Below are 26387 nucleotides of genomic sequence, written 5' to 3'. Positions count from 1 at the left end.
CAGAAACGGAAAACAAGAAATTGTGGTTCCTCGCCTGCTAACCGCAGTTGAATACCCTTCGATGCTAATCCAATTAGCGAGTGCCGCCGGAGTGGGTTATATGTATTGCAAGTGCCTAAGGCTGCGTTTGATACTGGTTTAAATTGAATTAGTCCGAGGATTAGTTTCCTGACCCAGCACAACTGCTTTTGTCAAAGCTGACAAGCAAAACATGCAATTTTAAGCTTCAGGTAATTTCAGTTTTGTTTTTTTTAAGAGTTTAAATTTCATAAATACTACTTTGAATAGAAATTACAAGCTTTCCTTTAGCTAAATTTAGGATTACGGTCAGAAATATTATATTAAATCTAAATATAACTTGTGCTTGCATTCGGACCACATTTTGTGAAGTGTAGTAAGCCAGTAGCAAACCTAATTTGCCATATTTTCCATAGCCTATGAATAGGGAAATTGTGCACGAAAAAGAAGATAAGGACTAATAAACATTAGACAGGGCTGTAGGGATCGGCACTCATTCACGGCTTCTTAGCCGCCGGCCGCAGATTGCAGCTCTGGCCCAAAGTAATTGACTGCACATGCTGCCTTTGGCCAGAACAGAACCCCCAGGGAAAGAGACCATGGATCGAGGGCCAATGCAACTCTGAGCTTATCAATTAGAGGGCAGCACCCCACTCACTCCTCGAGCCAGCAAACTAACCATGGCAACTATGTGTGCATACAATAAATACAAGTTAATTACTTCGTGTGCCTTTTGTTATGGCTCGTTGGGTTCAAGTGCCATCCAGCCCGCGACCCCCTATGATTTTCCCCCTGCTATGTTGGCAATTTCCGTTGTATGCGCTTATAAACTGAAAACAAAAGAGAAAGACTTCGGGTCGGGGCGTGGGGGAGGTGGCAAAGGGGTCGTAACCAGCATGTCATGTCCTCAGTCAGCTGTAAAAACAGCAACAGCAACAGAAACACACACACCACCGGAGTTTGCCATGGCAAAATAGAGCGATTAAAGTTGGCAGACAGGTCGGCGAGGGGGGTTGTCAAAACCAAATGTTGACAATCTCAATTATTAGTTCGGAACCATCCAAAAATACCAGCCAACAATACGCTAATTGCCGGATTCCTGCCGTCAGTTTCCCCCACTTTAAATTCGGTATTTATCAGATGCAAGTCAAGGTCTGTTTCAGTCACTTGGATTCCCTATCGTCAAACGAACCGACTTCATAATAAAATTCCCGTCAGCCTATAATTGATGACTTCTTCGATAGATTGCTGGCAGGTCCCCCGTTTAATTTTGTGTATTAATTAAAATGCTCTGCTGTCGCTGTGGCCTTCGGATTGGCTGCGGTTCACGCGGCGTATGCGCAATGTTTGGATTGGGGTTTGGTTTTAGGGTGGCCTGTTTAAATTTTGAAATGCAGCTATTTGGCCATAGATATCATAATGGGTTATGGCTGCCGTTTGGGGAATATGTTCAGCTCTAAATTGGTATTTAATGTCGGCATTTATTTAGTGAAAATGCGAATGGATTTTAGGGTTTCCATAGTTATTTCACTAAAATTGCAGCTATTTTCATTAGCCTATATTGGTGCTTCACTGGTAAAGTATCTGTGCAAAATTATGCTGGTAGAGAATTTAAGGGGTCTTATAGGTTTTTATCTACAGATTATTTTTCTCTTTAATCACTATTTTATTTTATATTTCGCTTTACTTATCAGCTTAGAGATTGTAGCAAAAACAATTTAAACAAACCTTTGTTTGCCCTTGCACGATTTCTGTGTAACAGTTTTAGTCAGAACCAGACGGAAATAAATACTGCATTCTTATCTGTAAAAATGTTATTTTAAAATGTTTAGACTCTTGTATTTATGTGCGGTTGTTGGCCTGATGAGTGGCGTTTTATTTTGGACCCAAAAATATCCCATTTCCGGCTTGATAATGGATTGAAACTTTTATTATTCCTGCGATAAGGGAAATTACAGGAACGGAGAAATGAGCGTAGACCGGGTAAGTGATTCCACTTTTGCGATGACGGGCAGACTACTTCCTACCTTTATTTTCCCCGGAGGCTACTTGTCTTCAGCAGTCTTTCTTTTTCGCTTCGTGTTGCGTCTTATCGCCTGGCTAATTGACTGATAAGCGAGTCGAGCAATTTGTGCGTTCCCTGATGAGTCTAGTTAAGGTTCGCTCTTGTTCTGCTCCGCAGATAAGATACAATTAAGTTCCATAGGCAGGTAGCTCAGGTGGGAATGAAAGAGGAAGGAGAATAGTTTCCTCGCAAATTGCTTTTAGTTCGGATCGCCTTATCTATGCTCTGCATTAATCAGAGCTTTCAGAAATAATTGCCGAGATAATTCGTCGAACACTTAACTGCAAATTAAAGACCTGCCTGCGGAAAAGCCAAGGGGAATCGGTCGGTGTACAAGAAACCTCAAATTACGCATAACAAAGTCCAAGAATTTTTCGCATTTTCTTTGAACAGAAAAGAGCAGGAAAAAGGGGAAGAAAAGTTTATTGTCGCGGTTTCAGCTTGCGTTCTTTTTTGCCGTTTTGCCAGCTACTTTTTGAATACTTTTGCCCGGCGATCATTTGTCATTTTCTTATGCAGAAACTTTTCGTGGGTGGAAGGAATTTTCCGGGCTGCGCATTTTCACGCTGTCTGCGGTTCACACAGTTTATAATCATTATTATTTATGCAGACTTAATCCACAGTTATTAAAACGCAGCCATACCGAACTCCCATTCCCGCTGCAGCCCGTTTAATATTCATTTGCATTCGCTGGCAAATGAAAACTTTTCAGTTTCTAATGAGTTCTTGGTTCTCGAGTGCATTGGAATGGAGTCGTTGTGTCATAGCAGGTCGGACTTCAGTCTGAACTTTGCGCCGTAATTTTTGGGAATTATGTCCATCCGTAAGTCAACTTCGAGGACTGGGGATCCGGTTACCGAACGTGTTTGGAAATCAGAGGGGGGACCCAGAAGAAAACTGGGAAAATGCACACACTGAGTGCGACCCCAAAGTGGCTGAGAACGCCAGAGCCAGAAAAGTGGGAGATGGATGCCAGTGCCACTGCCACTGCCACTGCCACAGCCACTGCTGTTTCCACTGCTGATGATGATGAGGTTGCCGCTGCAGTTGCAGCTTCGCTTCGTGGAAAGAAAGTTGCCATGGAGAAAATTTAATCAAAATATTTGCACATCCGCCAGCAGCGCGAAGTTGCCAAGGCGACTAGAATTACCAGTCTAAGAAAAAGACCAGCATCTTTGTAGAAGCGGAGGGGAATGGATGGTCTGCTGCCAACAGACAGACAGGTCTTCTTCCCGAGCAGGTACAGTGAGAATCGCAGGCAGCCACACTCAAATTGAAATCTCAACGGATGGTAATTGAATTCGACTTGGTTTGTGCTCCTGATGCGGCGGGCCAACTTGGTTCCTTGCCAGAAAATATCAGTATTAAATGCAATAATGCTGATTAGCCTGTGGCGATGCTTTCCCAGATATCTTTCGGGTGAAAATTCACAGTTTGTAGTCTGAATATTCGGGAATATTTGTCCATGTTAATTTAATTAGAATAATCATCAATTCTTGCAGCAGACTAAACACTTGGTGATAAAAACAAGGCCAGAGAGCGATTTAAAAATGGTAAAAATAATTTTATCTAAGGTAATCACTACTCAAAATTGTCTTTTAATATTTACCATCTTCTTTCGCTATTTTATAGCCGCACAAATTTCACAGATATATTCTAATAAGTTTTTTGCTCTAGACATTTATGGAAAGGTTCATAGAATCTGCAAGTGTGCTTTTATCACCTCTTCCCTACTTTTTCTTTTTGTTATACGCTTTTGGCAACCTTCAAAGCCAGAGCCCACTGTATTTGGCAGAACTCCTTTTGGGCATTTGGTGCATGTCACGGAAACCAGTCAAACCTCATTTGCGATGGCAAATGCAACCGGCGCGCGACTTCATCTTCATCTTCGGCTTCAGCTTCTCCTGAGAGCGGTGCATCACGAAACACTGTTTTGAGGCAGCATCTTTGGACTGGTTGTTGTCTTTGACAATTATTTACCGTTGGCGCTTAACTGTTAATTTGCGAGGCAGGCTGCCGGCAGGTAACCAGTTCGCCGCGCTCCATCGACGAGGACCTGTTCCAGCTGCATCCTCACCAAGCTGCGGCGATCCCCGCCGACAATTGGTTACATGCCACGCATTTTTTATGGCTCTTAATTTGACAAACGGGGGCAGCAGAAATGCTTTTCCACACACATGTGGAAAATGTAATTAAATGTTTTTCCTCTAACATCTGTTTCTTTTTCTCTTTGTGTCGTTTTCTGCCGTTTTTGTGTGCACTTTTCATTGTTCGAAAATAAATTACAGGATGAGTGTGCGAGGGGGCTATTAAACTGCAATTAAATAATTGCCAGTCAACAAGATTCATGGATTTTTCGTCTTTCTCTCGTGGGGAACAACGAGTTGATTACCAATTTGCATGAAATCGCATTAGAAATGTCATTAAAATTTTTGGAAAGTTTTCTGCAAAAGATTCCCTGGAGTTTCTGAAGTTGAACAAACTTGACCATCTGATATCATCATCATTATCTGATTCACATAAGCCAGAACTCAAATCAAATTATTTGTTTTCCCATTCCCGCCAGACTTTGATAATCTATGACAACAGGCCACAAATCGTTTCCTTTGTTGCCAGCAAACTTGTCAAAAAGTCGGGCTAGATTTTGCCTAATTCATTCAGCAAACTGTCCAAAAGAAACTTGCCAAACTTGTTGGCCCAGCCCAAAATAAAAAGAGTGGCGAGAAATCCGAGATGAATTCAAATCAACGTAATCAGAATTCCCCAGATTCAGCTTCGGCTTTTGGTCCAAGCTAGTTTTCTGTACTGATTCCATTTCAACAATTTTTGCTTTATTTTTTCTGCTGACCTTGCACTTGCCCAACCAGTAAACAAGGTCAACATTCCACAGGCGAATGCCTTGCCAAAAAGAGCAGGAACCGCAAACTAAACTTTGGGGGTCAAGAAGGCTGGCCAAATGAAGTTTATATATATAAGGTTAAGTTATGCACTCTAGAAGTACAATTGTACTTTTACCATTTATTAAAAACTGAGAAATAACAAACATGAAAATGGGTCAAAATGTTGATCAACGTTAAAGTGAAGAATTTAAATGCAAATTAGAGAATCAACACACGAGTCGTTAGAGGTATGCCACTTTGGAATCGGATTCAATTTGGTAAAGTTATGAAATCTGGAAGTCCAAATATGGGACCCATTTTTTTAAATCATCGAAAACTTAGAAATACTAACATGAAAATGGGTCAAAATTTTGATCAACGTTAAAGGGAAAATTTTGAATGCAGATTTTTTAAGAATCAAAACACGAGTCGTTAGAGGTATGCCACTTTGGAATCGGATTCAATTTGGTAAAGTTATGAAATCTGGAAGTCCAAATATGGGACCCATTTTTTTAAATCATCGAAAACTTAGAAATAACTAACATGAAAATGGGTCAAAATTTTGATCAACGTTAAAGTGAAAATTTTGAATGCAGATTTTTTAAGAATCAAAACACGAGTCGTTAGAGGTATGCCACTTTGGAATCGGATTCAATTTGGTAAAGTTATGAAATCTGGAAGTCCAAATATGGGACCCATTTTTTTAAATCATCGAAAACTTAGAAATAACTAACATGAAAATGGGTCAAAATTTTGATCAACGTTAAAGTGAAAATTTTGAATGCAGATTTTTTAAGAATCATAACACGAGTCGTTAGAGGTATGCCACTTTGGAATCGGATTCAATTTGGTAAAGTTATGAAATCTGGAAGTCCAAATATGGGACCCATTTTTTTAAATCATCGAAAACTTAGAAATAACTAACATGAAAATGGGTCAAAATTTTGATCAACGTTAAAGTGAAAATTTTGAATGCAGATTTTTTAAGAATCAAGACACGAGTCGTTAGAGGTATGCCACTTTGGAATCGGATTCAATTTCGTAAAGTTATGGAATCTTGAAGTCCAAATATGGGACCCATTTTTTTAAATCACCGAAAACTTAGAAATAACTAACATGAAAATGGGTCAAAATTTTGATCAACGTTAAAGTGAAAATTTTGAATGCAGATTTTTTAAGAATCAAAACACGAGTCGTTAGAGGTATGCCACTTTGGAATCGGATTCAATTTGGTAAAGTTATGGAATCTGGAAGTCCAAATATGGGACCCATTTTTTTAAATCATCGAAAACTTAGAAATAACTAACATGAAAATGGGTCAAAATTTTGATCAACGTTAAAGGGAAAATTTTGAATGCAGATTTTTTAAGAATCAAAACACGAGTCGTTAGAGGTATGCCACTTTGGAATCGGATTGAATTTGGTAAAGTTATGGAATCTGGAAGTCCAAATATGGGACCCATTTTTTTAAATCATCGAAAACTTAGAAATAACTAACATGAAAATGGGTCAAAATTTTGATCAACGTTAAAGTGAAAATTTTGAATGCAGATTTTTTAAGAATCAAGACACGAGTCGTTAGAGGTATGCCACTTTGGAATCGGATTCAATTTCGTAAAGTTATGGAATCAAGACACGAGTCGTTAGAGGTATGCCACTTTGAAATCGGATTCAATTTGTTAAAGTTATGGAATCTGGAAGTACAAATATGGGACCCATTTTTTTAAATCATCGAAAACTTAGAAATAACTAACATGAAAATGGGTCAAAATTTTGATCAACGTTAAAGTGAAACTTTTTAATGCAGATTTTTTAAAAATCAAAACACAAGTCGTTAGAGGTATACCATTTTGGAATCGGATTCAATTTGGTAAAGTTATGGAATCTGGAAGTCCAAATATGGGACCCATTTTTTTAAATCACCGAAAACTTAGAAATAACTAACATGAAAATGGGTCAAAATTTTGATCAACGTTAAAGTGAAAATTTTGAATGCAGATTTTTTAAGAATCAAGACACGAGTCGTTAGAGGTATGCCACTTTGGAATCGGATTCAATTTCGTAAAGTTATGGAATCTTGAAGTCCAAATATGGCACCCATTTTTTTTAATCACCGAAAACTTAGAGATAACTAACATGAAAATGGGTCAAAATTTTGATCACCGTTAAAGTGAAAATTTTGAATGAAGATTTTTTAAGAATCAAGACACGAGTCGTTAGAGGTATGCCACTTTGGAATCGGATTCAATTTGGTAAAGTTATGGAATCTGGAAGTCCAAATATGGGACCCATTTTTTTAAATCACCGAAAACTTAGAAATAACTAACATGAAAATGGGTCAAAATTTTGATCAACGTTAAAGTGAAAATTTGAATGCAGATTTTTTAAGAATCAAAACACGAGTCGTTAGGGGTATGCCATTTTGGAATCGGATTCAATTTGGTAAAGATGTGGAAGGCAAAAAAGTTTTTTTTAAGGAAGGACTAGGTTGCGTTGTAGCGGACAGACGAACGATTATGGCTATTCGGATCAAAAATATATTACTTGATTGGGTCGAAAATGTAAACTTTTGATTGAAATTATAATACCCTCTGCAAGGGTATGAAAAAGCGCAGCAAGTCCCAAGAGCGAAAGAGAAAGACCCAAGCTTAAAGTAAAATTCGATTCGAATAAAACTCGAAATGAGCCGCAAGGAAATCAATTGTTCATTTGCATATGCATGCATTTTCCACCTGCAGAGTCCACCACTCCCCATGAAGCACTTTTCCCTCGGTTTTATTGCACGACCTCAATATTTATTTGTTTGCCTCTTTTTGGCCAGTTTCAGTTCAAAGTCAAAGCAATTCCGGACCCTCAATTTCATTTCCATTCCATGCCATTTTTCAACCTGACCAGTCGGCGGCATCTTCACGATTTTCACGGTTCTTTTCTTTTTTATTTGTGCGCGCCGCCTTTCGGCCTTTTCGACTTGTGTTTGAGTTTCGATTTTTGTTGGTTTTTCCTGCACTTCAGAGCGGGAATTGCATTTTGCCGCTTTCAATACTGCTGGCCCTTGTCCATTTGACCATCAACTTTCGCAAATTGAATAAGAAACTAATTTTCAACAAACTGAAATATTTTCAAGTGAAATAAGCCCATGGGCAAATAGTTTGTACCCATTAAAAAAGTTAAAAAAATGTTACAAATTAATTTTGGCTGGCACAGAAATCCATATCCATATAAAACAACATTTATTTTTAACTACTTACCCCAAGTAATAATTTCAAATAATAGTAACTCAAATTAAGATCTACTTATTAAGTCTAAGCTTAAGCAATATATGTGAATTAATATGACACTGATATTAGTTAGCATATCTATTTAGAGCAAAGCTTTATTCTATCCAATTTTTTTTCACTCACAAGTATTCGTTTCCAAGCGAATTCCCATATACCCTCTAATTCGTTTGCAAAACGCCACAAAAACAAACTCTCGCTAGAACTGTTTGCCAAACTACTGAAAAAGAACGAACCACACACAACTAGTTATCAGCGTTAATTTTGTTTGTTCAGGTTTACCCAGAGCAAACAAAAAGATGTAAAAACAAAACACCAGCGAGGGAGCGAAAAATTAATTTATTACTTGCAACTGGGACTATAAAAACGGAAGAACAGCGGGAAAAGTACGGCTCGTAAACAGATTTAGATTTAATCAAATGATAGCCCAAAGCTAGGTTTGAAATGTGAGCGGCTGCTGGATTCGGTAATGCACTCAATATATTTCAATGTGGCAGCTCGATTAAATATTCCCCACCAGCAGATTGGCAGGCTGGTGGATAAATGTTTTGCGAGCCGGCCATTGAAACATGAGAAATGGCAACAGATTTAGCCCCACACATATTCGCCTGTGTCCTGCCGATGTTTTTAGCTGTATAAACTATCATCGTCAGATTGTATATAGAATTTTTTGGGGTCACCAACGGACAGCACACATTTTATTTATTTTTTTTCTTTTTAGTGTCCCTTTTGCGGGGGAGGTAATTCGGTTGCGTTGTGGCGGAAAATGAAAAGCAGAGGGCTAGAAAAATCGAAAATGTTACGCCTGAAAATTGCCTGTCAAATGACAAAAATGGTTTCATTTTCTGAATGTGTGCCCACCCCCTTTTCCATCCCCTCTCTCTGGCTATTGGGCATTTTTCATGTCTAGGCCCATAACATGCTCCTATTATATTTATTTTTTCTACTTTGTCCTTTTTCCGGCTGCTCATTTTGGTTGGCATCAGATTAGGCCCACATTTTGTGGTCAAGAAGGGGGTGGGAGAAGGGGCAAACGCAGGGAAGGATAAAAGCTGTGGAACTGAAAGAAATTGAAAATAACATTTGTCGGAATTTTTCGCTGAGGTTTGCCATGTCCAACAATTTGCTAGGAGCAAAAGTTTTTATGTTTCGTTGCCAAAGGTCGCTCGAAGGAGAAATGGAGATGAGTCAAATTAGATCATAAATGATATTGCGTAGAAGTTTATGGAAATTGGCTGGGCTTTGAACCTGTCAAAAAGTTTGCTTGTTTTGGCAAAAAGTGCCGTCTGAACTTTCAAGTTTAAGTTTGGGAATTAATAATCTTTGTATAAAAAGTTTCTTGAATTTTTAAGCTTTAGTATTTACATTTTGTTTTAACATAAAAGTAAATAAATACTAATTTAACTTTAATTCTGGCTATAAGTTTTGAAAAGCAACTCGTGCAACATCCTGCAAGCCAATTCCTCATTAAATTCATTTGCACTTTGGCCGTTTTAATTCGGTTCGTTAGGGTAAAATCAATTTGCAATCCCCTGGGAGCTAAGCTGCCTGCTCTGGACGGAACCATGAACCCTTTGGCGTTTCCTGCCAATGGCACACACATCTCACTGGTGGATTACGCTTGCACGTTGCATGTACGGCAATTACAAACTGCTTAAAAGCAAATAAATCCCTGCCAGGCCATTGCATCGACGATGGCAAAGGATAACGAGTATTTGTGGGGCGAATGTTGTCCGCAAATAAATATATATAAACATTTGCCGCTCCATTTAATGAGGCTGCGCGAAAGCAACAAGGAGAACATTTCAGCTGCTCGCAGCTCGTTATCGGCGGACAACGCGTATCTGGTTCTGTATCTGTATCTGTATCTGTAGCTGGGCGACATAAAACTGTCAAAAAGTCGCCTATATAAATCGCTAAGCTAAATGCCTTTCATAGTTTAATGTCACCTCGAGGGATTTGAAGGAGCGAATGGATGGATCTATGGAGGACCAGACAACGTGTCTCTATCCGAGTCCAGCATCCACGCCTCGATGTCATTAAAACCGAATGAATTATGCAGTAGCCCAAGTGAACTACTTGCAGTCCGCCCTTGGAAAACAGAACAGAAAAGTGCACAGAGGAAAAACCAAATATTCATTTTGTCAAAGCAAATTATAATAAAAAAAAATTTAATTTTTAACAAAATATTTAAGTGGTTAAACGAAGAGAATTAACTGAAAACCTTTTTCTATCATTGTAATTGATATTCATTTTTGTGTAATTTAATGTTTTTAATATTTTTATCTGTGTAGCAGCCACAAGAGACAAAAAGCGAGGTAAAAAGAGGGCCATGGCAGCAGATGACCAGTTCTTGTCGCGACTGCAGTTTGTTTGTTGTTTTAATTAACTAATTAAGATTTTTCTATGTCGCGCCTAGGTAGAAGAAGCAGTCGCCCAAGTCTAAGGAATGCCTGCATTATTTGTTGCAGCCGAGTTGCTAAGGACCCAATTAACCTTTTATGGCCATTTGGCACAATAACGAGGCCAAGAGCGAGAGCCCGGACCGACAGCAGGGCACACAAAAAAAGTTAAGAAAAATAAATAAAAGGCAGCCACACAATCGAGACAATGAAACCTGGTCTCTTGGCCAGTTAGTTGGCCGTAAGTAGCCGGCCATGTTCAGTGAAATTGTTGGCCATATTTGGCGCACAAAACAATGGCTATCATAAATTCCAACTACAAATTGACATTGAAAATTTGTTTGTTTCTCCTTGCAGTTTGCTCACCTTTGCAGTTTGCTTGGGTTTCCTTGCCCGCTTCCTGGTTTCCCTTCAATGCGTGACCACAAAAGCTGCAATTACAGAAAAATATGCACACAGAATATTAGCTATTGCCTCGATAAATTTGCCACTATCAACAAGATAATGGAGTGCTTATAGATTACTATGTATTTAATTATTTTGGTAAGGCTATAAATTATGACACTGGAACCATATGTTTGTAGGGGGAGCTTTCAACTTCCGTTTTGGCCAGCCACGTGGTAAATTTCCCATTATAATAAATGGTTTAATTTTAGTTTCGGTATTATGAAATTATTCTTCAAAAATTATTTCCATGGAATTCGGTTGCCTCTCTCTCATTTCGAAGCAATGTGTTGCTTACATGATTAAACTTCGTGAGGGAGATGTTTAAAAACAGATTTATTTTGCTATTCTTAGAGTCATCACACTTAATATTTTAAATTATGTATTAGAAACGTACATTAAAATTGTCTTGAGACATACTTTCCATAAATTGTTCGTCTTTTCGGAGCTAATAAAACCTGGTATGCGGAGAATTGCCCTGATCCCCATTTTTGCCTACGAGATTCATAAATGCTTTCCGAACATTTTCATTTTGGGTCACTGGCTAATCAATATGGTTTAGTGTCCCCCAACGGGGTTACCGACATTTTCTCTTCTCCACTTTACTTGGCTTTCTCTTGGGTTCAATTCAAACGCCCACATACTATGTATTATCGCATATTTTTCCTGCTTTTTGCCATTTTCCCTCTGCCAAACCGGTTAGGTGTTGGCCGCAGTCTGCTGATATGCAGCTACTTCAAGGTAGGACCAAGGGACAGACATCTTGGCAGAGAACTCCGATACAATCGGATGACGAAGAGCTATATGGTGTGGGCAGCAGAGTGGCTATGGATGGGGATGTGGATGTGGATGTGGATGCGGTGACCAACTCACCCAGATAGATGGGCAAACTCCCATCTCGACGTCACATCGGTGGGCTAATTGAAATGGCAACACTAATTAGAGCTGCTTTAAATGCAGACTGCATTTCCCCCGGCAACACACAATGTTGTCCAAAAGCCAGATAAACCAAAGCAGAAGCAGCTCGAAAACAAAACACAGAAGCGAGAACGAAATGTTGTGGCTATCGACTTTAAGCTACTTACAGAAATTGACCACCCAAACTGTTGAAAACCTCGATGGTAGTTCATTAAGGTAAATGGTGGTTCATAAACTTTAAGCCGATTACAAGAACGATTCCCGACTGCCGAAAGGTATCCCAAAATAAATGGCGTAAATTGTTTGCTAATGATCGACGGACAAAGTGCTGGCTTACGTCATGGAGCTATCATCATCATCTGGCATGGGAGTTAATTTTTTGCAATTGTCTTGAACTGTTTCGAGTGGTCAATGCTATATCCCGCATAATCATCGATGAGCGAAGGTCGTGTGGCCTCAACTACACACGCGAAGCTTCATTTTTGTATTAACTAGAGTCGGGAGTGAATTTACATAGCTGGAAAACCAGTTATCACGGAGTCTCGTCATCTTAACCGCACAGATCTCGCTTATGACATTTTTGAGACTTAGATAAACCTGCGTTTCTTGAACTTCCTTCAACCAAAATCGCTTTTGTTGTCATTACAGTGCAATAAAAATTGCAGGAAGAAAATAAAAACCCAAAAGATATCAAAATGCCAGCCAATAATTTGCCTCAAGTTGTTTTTGCCTCAGAAACATTCGAATTATTTGCGGAACTACCATGGGCAGGAATGCCCTTTACCCCCTTCCTCCGAAATCCCCCCATCTCTGGGATTCCAAGGGACAAGACTCCCATGTTGTTGTCGTGTCAGCAGCATCCGGGGAATGCAAACTGCAGGTTTGGCGAGGAGATGCAGTCCAGAAATTGCAGAATCATGCAATTTGTGGGCACTTCGAATGCAATCAACAAAACTGTTTGATTTATGATCATTTGCAGTTTGCACTAATTTTTCAAATCACAAAAGGCAGCAGCAACAACAAAGCCCGCAAGACCTGACTCGACACAAAAATTAATCATAGCACAAGGAAGGGATAGATGGCGACCAAAAGGAAGCAGACATGAAGGATGGGGCCCAAGGAATCATTACAATCAATAACTAAAATCGATTTGGGCCTTCAAAGGGTTTCAGTAGCTGTCCGGTTTAAAATAGAAATGACCTCGTGACACGAAGGGGAAATCGGGAGAAATCATAAAGCTAAAATTTAACCTTACACAAGGATCAAATCGACTTTGTATTCATTAACAATAAATAATAAATATTCAAGATTAAATAAACATATTACATATCCCAAACTTATATTATCGGCGAATCTAAATTTATAAGTATAGCTGGATCTCTTTCTTTCTATTCTATGTTCATGAGTAAGCAATTTGTTTTAAATTTTTAGAAACTATTTAGAATTTAAAATGGGTTTTTCGCAATTTTACTGCCATTTTGGAAAACTATCTATTCGTGTCCCGTGGGCATCTCTTAGTACGCATAGAAATCGGTGGAGACGCCTGGCCAAAGACTTAAGAGTTGTAATTATGCGCAGACTTCCTTTAGAATCGGGGGACCATCCTCCTTTTGGGACGCAAGGGCCGGCCCCTTTTTTGCATTGTGATAAACGAGCACTCCCTTTGTCTAGACTTCGGAGCGATCGCTCCTTACAACAACTTCATTATGAATTATGCTCCTCGCAGTTTCCCGGCCATCTCGGTTCCCCAGTTTCTCATTCTCGGTCCCATGGGACATAACTTTTGTTTTATCATCCCAAACGAGGCAGGGACTTATCTCTGCTCTCGCGAGAGCTGAAACTTTTGCCAACATGTTGCAACTAATTACATAAAGCGACACGTGCACGTTGTAATTTTATTTGTTACAACTCGAAATTAGCATGAATTTGCTAATTAGCTGCGATTGTAAAAGTTGCAGGCGAGGCGTCGGCGATATACATAGTGACGACAACGATGGCCTCGAAGAGTTGTGTTACTGCACTTTCCTGTATCTGCGTGAGTGGGTAGCAAAGTATCTGTATCTATAAGTTTGTCGTTGCTACCCACAGCTAAAGATAATTTACAGTTGTAGTCTACCGCTAAGTTAACTGGAACTTGCAACGCAAAGATTGCAGGGAAGTTTTAATCACAAGCAATATATGCTAAATTAATATTAATAGCAATACATTTAAAGAAACTTACAAATCATTGTGAAGCCCGGAGTTTACGTATCTTAAACCTTTAATTTTGTATGAAGGCATTGAATTCAATTTATCCACTTAAATTCGAAGAATTCCTTATCAACCATTCTGATTTGATAAGATTTATTTATATTAATTAAGGTTTGGGGAATTAGGTAAAAAGGCCAAATAACTTACTAAGAATTAATGGTTTTTTACTAGTTGAAAGAAGAAAATCGGCAAAGCTTTGTGTATTTAACAAAGGTACATTTTAACTCAAAAAGCCACTGAACTATAATTATCTCTAAAAGTAAATCTTATATTCTGTTTTGTTGTGATAATTTGGCTTTGACTTTAAGCCACAAAACGCAAACAACTTGAAATTAAACTGCTTCCCCGACGACAGCTCGCTTATCTATAATCAATTAAAAAACCACATTGGAAACTAATACTGGCCTCATATCAATCACTAAACTAATTTGAAATTCCATGAAACAGCTTGACAGTTTGGCACACTATCGGTGGCGAAATCGAAAGAAAAGTCTAACTGATGGGCCACGTGCATACTTTGCAAAAACACTGCAAATATTGAGATATATTTCACATGCTTGTAAATTCAATGCACTCAATACGGCAATTATTTGCCCACATTCATTACGGATAACAAAACAGAATATTTGCACCTTGCCGCAGTTCTCTACATCCCTCACCGCATTTATTCATTTAACATTTTGCATTCATTATACACATATACTTTGTTAACAAATATTTGGCCATTCGTTGCCGAAAATGTTTACATTTACGTATTTATATTCATGCAACTGCTGTGCAAAGGGCGTTTTTCTGTTTCTTTCCCTTGTTGTTGTTTGTAGGGAATTTATGCATATCAAAAATTTGACAAAAATAATTTAACAAATGAATTTTTACAATCACTCTTGTGCATCCCATCAGAAAAATGGATAGACACAAAAAAATCACAAATTGCATTTATCGCATTTATTCATTGGTGATATCAACATAGCAAAAAACTAAAAATACCTACAAAAACAAACGGGAAACAGCCTTGGGGGACCAACGGCAGTGAAAGTGATCCAACGGATAGACACACGATGACGATGACGGCAGATGATGATGATGGCATAAAAAATATGAATGAACAAAAGTCAGAGCTACCAGCATTGATGGAGCGAGCATTAACTTTACATAACTTCAAACAAAACAAAAAATTAACAAAAGTTCGAAAGAAAATATGAGAGAAATATAATCATGACTTATAAAAGATGGAACGGGAAATGTTCCGTAAATGTCGTTAGAGTTATGTAAAGCAAATCATTGAGAAGAATTATCCAATTTTAATGAAGGAGTATTAAAATGCAGGTGATTACGTTACAGAAACAGATAATAACGTTAATATTTATATGTTTAATATTTAGGGGTCTGCAGCTGAACAACAAATGACTCTGGAAAATTCCATCTACAGGTGCTTGAATAAAATACAACATCGCACATATTTACATAGGCAATTTGTTTATAATTTGTTTGAACGAAATATAAATATATACCCTGAATATTATTTTTTTAAAACGTATTGTATTCGTTTATTTTAATTAGTTCAGATACTCATTTTTACCTAATTTACCTAATTAGACCAACATTGTAGTATAAAATATGCACTCATAATGATTTCATTAACAGCTTCGGTTGGTTAAACCTTAATTGCAACAGCACGAGATATTCCACCCACCGCGATGATGCTTTATTATTTTCCTCCAAACTTTCTTTGTTTATAAACGAAAAGGAAAACAACAAATTTAATTGTAGTGCTCAGCATGTTGGCAGATACGAACAAAACACAAAAATCAGGTGTCTTCGGCCACCGAAAATAGGAATATAAATAAAAGAAAGAGTCGGCAGTGGAGAGAGTGAAAGAGGGGGGGTGGGACCGGCATAAGTAAATAGCTGTAAAGATCTCCAAAAGGCAATCAGACGGTTGTTCACCTGGTCTTTCGGTCGCTGGTCACTGGTCACCTCAACACCTTTCGGACCGTGCCCAGTTTTCGCTTTATTCGGTTATGGTTTTATTCTGTGGCTCTGTTCTTTCTGTTTTTTATATACTCGCGCATACACCTTTTGGTTAATTTCCGACGTGCCTGGAATTCCACTTTGTGACTCGCAGCCGTCCATGTCAATTCGACTGCTTTTTGCTGGGAGTTTTCAAATTATACTTTTATCTGCGTATATCTGTAACACATTTTTGCGGGTGTTGATTACCAGGCGACCCACATAACCACTGACAACTCGGCTCCGTCTAATTAAGTTTGCAACACACACGCCGCGAGTGGAAAAGAAGTAAATAAAAATGGAGAAAAACCTGGCAAGATCCGATGAAGCAGCCGCCTAATTACGGCTCAATCAGCTTCAGCTGTTGGATGTTGGATGTTGGTTGTTGAATGCTGGAGCTGAATGCTGGATGTGGCTGCTGCAGGGCTCGGAAAATTGCCTCATGGCGAACCATCCGATGAGTTACCTAACTTCCAGCTTAATGACTTCACTAAAGTCGGAGAGTCTGGCCCCGGTGGCATGCTTTAAATATTTTGCGGCACCTGAATGCATTTTACAAATTTTTCTGTTGCAACCTGTGATAAATTGCAGTCGCTGGTGAGTACAGCCTGTTTCTTTTTCAGGTTTAACCCACTGCTGCTCTCTGATCAGACTGACATTTTCTGGTTAGGCTGACTCATAAACTGCACCTTCGCACAGGCCCGGCGTTACCCATTAACTTTTCAAACGTAAAGGCTTAACGCAGGCACAGAAAACAATTTCTATATTTTAAATATTTTTATATCTAAAGAGGTTTTAGCTTGAGTTGGTTCGTTTGAAAAGCTCTATGCTGACACAGTTTTGTTAAAAATGTTGTATGAAGTAGACCAAATGAAAAACATAATTTAACATTTAAATAAATTTTATTCAGGTCAATAATTAATGAATATTTGTATACCAAAATCAGGAACTTATTTTTTTTTTGTAATGTAACATTTAAATGTCGGTTTGTGCATACATTTTTTTTCTGTTGTTGAACATGAAAAAAAGGAGAAGCTATTGACAGCTTTGCATTTGCCTTTGAAAGTGTCGATTCGAAATGAAGAGGGGCGAAAGAAGTGGAAATATTGTGGCCCATAGAAGATGCGGGGGAAGCTTTATAGAAGGGGAACCACAAACACAAACCAAGCGAAACATCATCACCGATGGAGCTGTTGTTGCTGCGGCCGTTTTGTATTAATGATGATGCAACATTTGCCACAAATGTAAAAAGTTACGAGTAGAAAAAAAACACCAAGCACCCATGGCTAAGTAAAGTTTAATGCCCGAAGGCCAAAAGCGCGTTTGACTCTCTCGTGACTGCTTTTCCCTTTTTTTTAGCTAAGAGTTGTTAACTGAAACCTTAAATTTTTGTGTTAGTCGGCTGACGAGGATCGGGGTATAATGAGAGGAAGACTATTAAAGCCAAAGACTATTAGAACCCCAGGGTCTGACATATTTTATGGCAGTTTTAGTTATTTGCTGTGCGCTATAAAGATAAATTTGGTTTTACATCAACACAATTTTCAATTTTAATGGGCTAGTGAAAAACAAATTTGTTAGGTCCATTTTGTGTATGTTAAATTTTTGTGTGTCTTAAAGTTTGTTCTTAAGAAACAGCAACAAATAATTTTTCAACTCTTCGCACTCACGTCAAACTTATCTAAGCTTTTTACCTGGCCATAATGATTGGCATGGAAAATTGGAAGCGTTTGAAAAAGTTGCACAGGTATAAAAACAGTCTTAATTACGAATTTAAGGCACTCAACAAGTTTTGTACATAATTTTCTGTATTTTGTTTTGATTCTGTTTTTGAAAAAAAAACAATTAAATATTTAAGAAAAGTTTTCATATCATTGATCTCAATTATATTTAATGCTATTATTATTACAGTTCTTATATATTTCCTATACAACAATGAATATATTTTTGTTTATCCATCTCCCACATACTTTTGAAAGGGCAACCTTACTTCGTTGTCCATCTTCGTCATTGACACCTTCCTGGTTAAATGCCACTGATACGGCTCTCCTCGTTCGAGGTGACTTCAGCTCACCTGAGGCATTTGCATTGGCATTTGCGGCAATGTTCGGCTCAGGTGAGCCGAGAGCTTGACAACTTGGCGCTGCTGCTGCTGATTCAGTTGCTGCGGTTACGGTTTAATGAACATTCATGCCTCCTAATGCCAAAACAGAGGAAAAACTGTGAGCAAGAGCCAGCAGAACTTTCCGCGTTGCAAACAAAACCACCCGTAGTTTAGTATATAAAAACAAAGCACAGAAAAAACTATAACCTAAACAAAACCCGTCGTTGGAGGCAAACTCAAGGAATTGCAACAGGTTTCTCTCGATTGGCCTTTCGGTGTCGGTGGTGCTTTATTAAATCTTCTGCTGGCTATTTTATTTTGTATTTTATACTTCTGTGTATTTATCTTTCATTTTTCTGCTGCCGCTTCTGACAGCCGTGATTTGTTGCCGAAGGTTAGTTCGAGTCATTAGAGTTGCCTTTGCTGCTTCTGCTGCCATAAATTGAAGATGTTTTTGCCTTTGATTTTTCTCATATTCGTAGTTAAATGCTTCGAAAACCTATTGTTTAGTCAATTAAAATAGTTGAATATTATCTTAAAAGGTGTTGAATAAAGCATGATACGCTGGGAAATTGTTACTGGCTATAAATAAAAAAAAAAAAACTACAAGGCTGGATATCGATATAAACAATTTCGAACAGCTTGGTATTTCCACTTATCAAATGGAAATGCCAGTTCAATGATTGAATAGTTAACTTCAAATTTAAGAAAACTGGCTGAAGATATTTTGTGGATATTTTTATTTCTATCGAATTCAGTTCTGATTGCTATTTTAAGTGGCCGAGTCTTAATTTTAAGCTAACCTACATTAATAATTCACAATTTAAAAATTTATTCAATAAAATGGCCTTTTATAAGACATTTAATTTTGTATTTTGTTTTTAAGAATATTTTCATCAAACAAACTTGCAAAACTTGCCACTGCGAATGCCCTGAAGCCCCTCAAACTTATTCGCATTCAAATCGCACGCCAAAACTCTCCGTTTTGCACAAACGTATTTATAGTGATTTTCCCCATTCATTTCCCCCCATCTGCCATTCCAGGCACTTCAGCAAATGACGGCAATTAAAACTTAGATGCCCGACTGTTAGTGTCGCTTAGTGGCCATCAGAGCTTTGGCTACATTTAATTATAACTTGAGGACTAATTGTGCGTTGTCCACAATTAAAAATATCTTTCGGCAAGTGGGTGGGGCGGCCGAAGCACAGATTTGTCACAGATGATGGGGCAAGTGGAGCAGAGTCTGCAGCTAATTGCCGTCGGACCGACTCCAAAAGGGGCCATCCTCTAGGCCTATGGCAACTGCACAAACTATAAAAATAAAAATAAAAAAGTAAAAACAATGACAAGACAAATGTTGGGACAAGCAGCAACAACAAATCAACACGACTGCAACATGCGGCCTACAAGTTTTGTGGGCCTACAAAAGTAACTTTTTATGCAGCTAATCCAATTCGAAAGCAATTTCTGGGTGGATTGGGGATGGGGGCTTGGGGAGGGTGGGTTGTTGAGAACCCCCATTTACATGGCCTAAGACCATGTCTGCGATCTGCCCACTTAGCCCGGCAGACGGAGGAGCCAACTTAGAAGACGAGTTCATTGAATTCTTCTCGCTGGGTATTCGCCAAACTCGTAAATTTTCAACATACAAGAAAAAAAAAAGAGAGAAAAAAAAGAAGCCAAATCCCAAACCAAACAGGTTCTCCTGCATCCACCAAAAACAAAGATATACACGGTAAAAAATGTTGAATAAATTAAAATTAAAATATAAGGTCAGATAATCAAAGACCACATTGTGTTATGATGATTCCATTTCCTGCTGATCAAACCATTTTGGTTTTAGCAAGTCCCTAAATTGTTGTATGGTTTTTCAATTTCACATGATAAGTCCAAAAAGAAAATATAATGAAATGTTCATTTAAATATACAAGTTTTTCTCTCTGTACTTCAGACCAGACTTTGGGTTACACATGTACGAGTGTGTGTATTTTTTGGGGCCTGCAGCTTCTTCTGAGTGGAATGCGGCAGTCATCTGCCCTGAAAACTGAGACTCATCTTGGGTTTCGAATCTGGAGGCCGGGTTTTGGTTTTGGTCAGCTGCAAATGCATAAAAATCCGCGCCGCATTTCACTTTAGACTGCGGCTACTTCGATTAAGTAGCTGTCAGTATGTGTATCTTGTATCTTGTATCTGGTATCTCTCCACTCCAGTTGGGTGAAAGCGTTCGCATCTTTTCACCTTGCATTTCAGGCCCGGCGACCCACTTCCATTTCCAGTTCGAGCCTTATCGAAGTGCCAAACAGTTGGCCAAACAAACTAATTGACCCAAAACAGGAATGGTAATCTAATGCCGGAGAAGAGCAGAAAGACCAGCTAAAAAAACGCCGCAAAAAGATTTATATCTCGGTGGGATACAAAAAGGCAGAACAACTCAATTCGAGGGATCATCCTCGTGTATTCCTTTTCTTTGGCAGCAACAAAAGATGAGGGATTGCTGCCAGTCATCCCAGTGACCTTTCAGCCTCTCTAACCAAAACCATCAATCAATCAAAACTCTCAAAACAAAAAAGATTGCTTAAAACGGAAATGAATCCACGCTTTGGACATTAACCGTAATTGCGCAGAGCAACACGCACAGTGCGATAGATACACAGATACATTTGTATCTCATGACGCACAAACGGGTTCATGTGCGGCGGTTCGGGACCCGCCACTCCTGCCACCCACTCTCCGCCCTCCCCCACTTAATGACCTTGTAACTCAACTGTCAACTGTCAGCACGCAGCAGCAGAATGGAAACAGCAAATCAATAGCCCGGCCACAATTTATAGTATCCATGGCCATAAATTGGCCAGCAGCCCGCTTGTTGCCCGCCACATGTCATGGCTTGGGGCCAACGGAAGGGGAAGGCAAGGAATTCTGGCCAAAATAGGCTGAAAACCAGGCGAAATAGATTGTCTGGGAGAAATCAGCAGAAATCGCTTGGAGGCGCAGAAGCTCGCATTATCATACAAACCAAAAGGGTTCCACCATACACATGCCAAAATGTAAACTGTCGGCGAATTTATGTGTATGAAATTTTATGAATTTGTGAAGAAAGCCTTCGCATTGGGGCCTGACATAATGGTTAAACATTGTATTCATTTGCGGTATATAGCCCCAGGATCCAGCTCAGGGAATACTCGTCCACAACTTATGAATACGAAATGAGGAATGATAAATTTATGCGTTGAGCTTAACAGATATTTTACTGAATACTTTGCCGATTTATGTTTTATTTATACAGCTTATGTGATTTTAATAATCAATACTGTAGGGATATGAATTGTTAAATCAAAATAAAATATATCATTATATCGCTAGGTTTAAATTAATTTGTAATTGTAAATTCAGTTTCACACCTATTAATATTTTTATATTTTTATTTTGGCTTACTAGGTATTCCTAAGTCGACTTTGCGAAAAGTTAAAAAGCTCCACATTGTATTGGAAACCCCTGAGGGGATTAAGGGGATTTCCCCTTGCTGCTTCAGTTGCGCCTGCTCAAAAGTCAGTAAAAATATTATACAATTTTCTACCTATATTGCTGATTTCAGTATCCGACATAAAAAACCAATTTCTTTTCTTACTGAGTAAAACGGTCACAATCGCCAAGAACGGAAATGTTCATATAATTTTAAGAAACTGCTTATCGCATTGAAACATTTCTGTGCTCGCTTTGCTCACATTATGCACAGACTTTCGGGGGTATTAGGGAAATTAGGGGGGAGAACGATGTAGGCCGACAGATTAGAGGCGAGTGGTTCAGCGAAGAGCTATTAAAATATGAGCAACTCGGCAAATAAGAGTAGTTTCTGCGATATCGCGGCAAAAACTTCCACAGACCCTCGGGGACCAGGGGAATGTGCCTAAGTAAGCACAAACACAAAAGCCAGACTAAAGCCCCAGAACAAACCCTCAACAAGTAATGAATTACGCGTCAGACTTTCCGCACTCCTTTTAAGAGGAGCTGCAAACAATAAAAGAGCCAAAAAGGCAAAGCAGCTGAAAGCAGTTGCCAAAATGTTCCACCAACTCTGAGGTACTCACACTCTTGCCCCAGACTGAATAAATGTACGTGCGAGGGGAGTGCATAAGAGCCTGCTAAAAAGTTTTGTTCTGCATTGTTATCAGCTAAAGGAAGCGGAATTATAAAGGGCCGACCAGAAACAAACAAAACATAAAACATGAAAAACAAACCCGAAATCAGCAGAAGCCCAACCAAACGCAAGTTTTGACAAAAGATCTCGTTTTTCTCAGAGGAAGGAGTTACGGTTCAGCTTTTGTGCTAAAGAAATCTTTCAAGGAACAACTTTCTCAGAGAGATAAATTAGTAGGTCAGTTGTAAACAGATTACAGGAAAAGGAAACTACGAGGAAAAGGAATTGAGAAAGTGCATCTATGTAATAGGACAATAGGATTGGGGATCCCATAGAAAAATATTTTAAGCTAATTAAGAAGCAAATATTCAGCAAACAAAATAATTATTGCTTCCGAAGTAAAAACATTAGAACCACATTCCTTTCAGTCATTATTTAATAAATAAATAAACCTCAGGACAAATCTAATGGCCTGAAAAGAGGGAAGTCACCATATCACCTACTCGAATTCCAACAACCTGTCACTCGTCTGTCCAAATTGGATACTATTGCCTATCCGCTCTCAAACTTATCAAGTGTGCTTTAAACTGGGTTAAGGTTGGGTTTATCAGCACCGCCCAACTACTTGAACGTGCTGCAGAGTAGTTCCGTTTGACGACTGATCCGAGCACTCCTCCCCCTGAGAACGCCCATCAATCCCTGCGACATACCGTACATTAGATACCAGCAAGTAATTCGATCTGAAGCCAAAACGTGCAGCCAGCTCGAAGACAAAGAATATTGTATAATGTTTTTTTCCCATGTACCACATTTTGACAACTGTTTTTTGCTCGTTTTTGCTGCAAGCTAAACTGTTTCCCTAGTTCTCGTTCTTTTTATATCCAATAGTGAACGTGCAGACGTGCGAAACCCAAAAGAAGAAGAGGCCGTACAAGAAGAATTGGAAGTTCAGCTGGCACCTGCTCGATATTATACCATAACTTTATTCCACACTATCACGAATGGCACACACTACCAAAGAATGGACCATGATGTAAGCCCAGTCAAAAGGCATGCTAATATGCGGAGTGATTAATTCATCGAAATTAACATAAATGGCAACAGCTTCAACTTTTGCCGCCTGACCACAGGTGGCCCCCTATCCATACCCTTACCTTTGGCCCAACCTTTACCCTTTTTTCTTCACCCTGACGCCACTGGCCGACATAAATAATTAAATTTAATTGCCGTTGCTGCTTCTTAATGATGCAACCAAGCATCAAACGAGCCAAAGAGCCGAAAAGACCTCTGAACCCAGGTCTCTTTTTCACCTGAAACCCGTTTTTATGAAAATGGAAATGAAATTAAACGAAGCTCTCGTCGTCACAGGCAACAAACGACAAGTGACAGCGATGAAGGTACATTTTATGAAATTAAGCAAATACTAAATGGAAATATAAACCAAGGAAAAACATTAGGAAAAAAGAGGCTTTCGCAGGCATTAAGACAAACGACATTTTCCCTTGTCACAGGGAGTTGATTTAATTGAAACGGATATATCAAGAAAATGATATATTACTGCAAATAAAAAAGTTATAAATGACCAAATTATGCAGTAAAAAGCGCACAGTCATTTTTTTTCTCACAAAATGTTAACATTAGAAAGCAAGACTTTGCCATCACGTATAATAAATCTAGACTTTAATTGACTCTCAAAGCACGGTTTCAAGTTCCACAGTTTGGAAACTATGTTGCTCATTATAAACGTAATACAAATTTGGATCTGTAATTCAAATTTGAAAAGATAAGTCCGATTACCTATAATTTCCGTAAGCCTTTATAGATATGCAATTAGTTAATTATGTGCTAATAAACGTATGTATAAATGCGCCCAACTTGACAAAGGATGAAATTAATTATTTTTATTTAGACAACCAAATATTCCATTATGATGTCTTCCCCTTCAAAAGATAACACTCGCCCCAAAAAGATATCTAGACCAATCTAATCTTATCTAATCTATTTTTACACATGAGCAACTTGCAAAGACAGTCGCCCCACAAACCAGTTGAAAATAATACTTGACCAGCTGAACTGGTTCTTATTTATGCCAAAATGAACAATCTAAAATATAACAAAATAATTTGTATATTAGACGGCTATAATGAAGCTACTCTTTCTAGCCATGACACCAATCCATCCCACAATCAACTGTCTAATCTAGGCGGGTCTAACTAACGAGGCGACCGTCTTTGATAATTAATAACAAAAGGGGAACATTTTGGCTTTTTGCTTTTTGTGCCTGTGATTCTAGGCCAGGGAGTTTTTCAGGCACAAACCAAAACAAAAACCGGCAAAACGCACGGAGCCAGACGGTCGAGGAACGAGGCTAAAAGAGTGGGAGTTGAAGAGGTGGGTGAAGTGCTGCCATGGCAAAGCCAAAGGCAAAAACAAAGCGGACCCATTCAAGGGTTCTCCTCGAACACAAATACACAAGCATAAAAAACAAACACAGACACAGCTGCTAGGAGAGCAGAAGGCGACTATAAAAATCAAATGAAATTTATTGATTTTTCTTTGCCAGTGCCAAAAAAACGAGGAGAGCCCAGCAAAGTGAAGGAAATGGCCAATAAAAACTAATTTGCAAACAAAAACACACATTTTTTGCAAAGTAACGAAAGAACTTTTGATACTCTGATAGCGTATAACATAGCATATTTAATCTTACTCGCATATATTTTTAATCTTAACTATTCTATCAAGTTCTATTAAAGTTTCAAAGATACTAACTAAAGTGAAATATTTACTTGAAATAATTAAGTTGCTAAGACTTAGTAAGGGGTGTCAAATTTTAGGTTTCAAAAATGTTTCTTTCGGAATTATCGAAACCATAGTTTGAAATGTAATGAACAGACTTTTAACCACTTTTAACCACTGAGAACAGACTTTTAACTATTTTATGAAAATATAGGGAAATTATTTAGATTGTTTTTTTTCATGTGCAACTATTTCAGAGGGAATGCATGTTTATGTTTTGCATTGTTTTTGTTTCCAGCTGTACTTGATGGGTGTACTTATACTAAGACTAAGACAAGAACAAGAACAAGAGGTGGCGAAAGAAGAGGTAACATTGTAAAATGTCAGCCCAAGTTAACGGTGCACGCACACCAAGGCAACAACCAAACAACACAACAAACATGAATGTTTTGTTTGATCTGCTGTCAGGCGAAAAAGAAATGGCGCCAGTGGGCGGGGAGGGGAGAGAGGGTGAAAGGTGGAGCAGCAGGTGCAGCGTGAGAGGAAAGGAGATGGCATGTCGCCAGGTCGCGTGTTTACAACGACTGAGAAGCTCTCCTTTCCGTTATTTTTGTACAAACTTACCCCGCTTTCTGCTCTCCTCTTTGCTCCTTGATTCTGCTGTCAAAATTTCACAAGTTCTTATTCCGCTAGTGAAATTCACTAAAAATATACCCTTTTGCGGTTGTGTGTTATGTTTTCAATACATTGATTTCACTCAGTTGCTTTGAGCTATCTCGATTAGCATGCTTTAATTTGTAAGTGGAATTTTCACACTATTAATTTGTAATTTCTGATTTTTTTGCCATTTGCATATTTATTTCACACATTGAAAGCAACTTCACAGCTGACTGTGATTTAAGTAGTTGTTGTTTGTTTTTTCACACACACTCCGGCAGAGGCACACGCACACACACACCTGCGTAGGTGTGAAGAGTGGAAGAGGAAGAGAAATGCAACGGATTCACTTTAGCACGCGCGCTCTCCCACTCGCACTAACGGACCGACCGCAACCTACTAATTCAACGGTCAAAAATCGACTGAATTTCAATTGAAGAATGAAGACTTGTCATGGGGTTTTAGCCGGCAACAATGGCTGGCAACATGT

General features: G+C 38.7%; 1 protein-coding gene across 4 annotated transcripts in view; it reads right to left on the bottom strand.

The window, feature by feature from the left end:
* The window catches only part of LOC108051239 (putative polypeptide N-acetylgalactosaminyltransferase 9), a 60881-nt gene extending 34573 nt beyond the window's left edge, over positions 1 to 26308 (bottom strand). For 3 of the 4 annotated variants that reach the window (XM_017133261.2, XM_017133263.2, XM_017133264.2), the window contains exons 1-2: positions 25865 to 26308; positions 11006 to 11070 (exon numbers count right to left, since the gene is read on the bottom strand). The gene's annotated coding sequence lies outside the window, so the exon portion shown is untranslated. The remainder of the gene's footprint in view (positions 1 to 11005; positions 11071 to 25864) is intronic. The other variant, XM_017133262.2, reaches the window with a different exon arrangement.
* Positions 26309 to 26387: the final 79 nt, after the last annotated feature.

Source organism: Drosophila rhopaloa, unplaced genomic scaffold (assembly GCF_018152115.1).
Source record: "Drosophila rhopaloa isolate 14029-0021.01 unplaced genomic scaffold, ASM1815211v1 contig_115, whole genome shotgun sequence".
NCBI classification, from domain to species: domain Eukaryota; kingdom Metazoa; phylum Arthropoda; class Insecta; order Diptera; family Drosophilidae; genus Drosophila; species Drosophila rhopaloa.
This window is presented reverse-complemented; position numbering and strand designations above follow the sequence as displayed.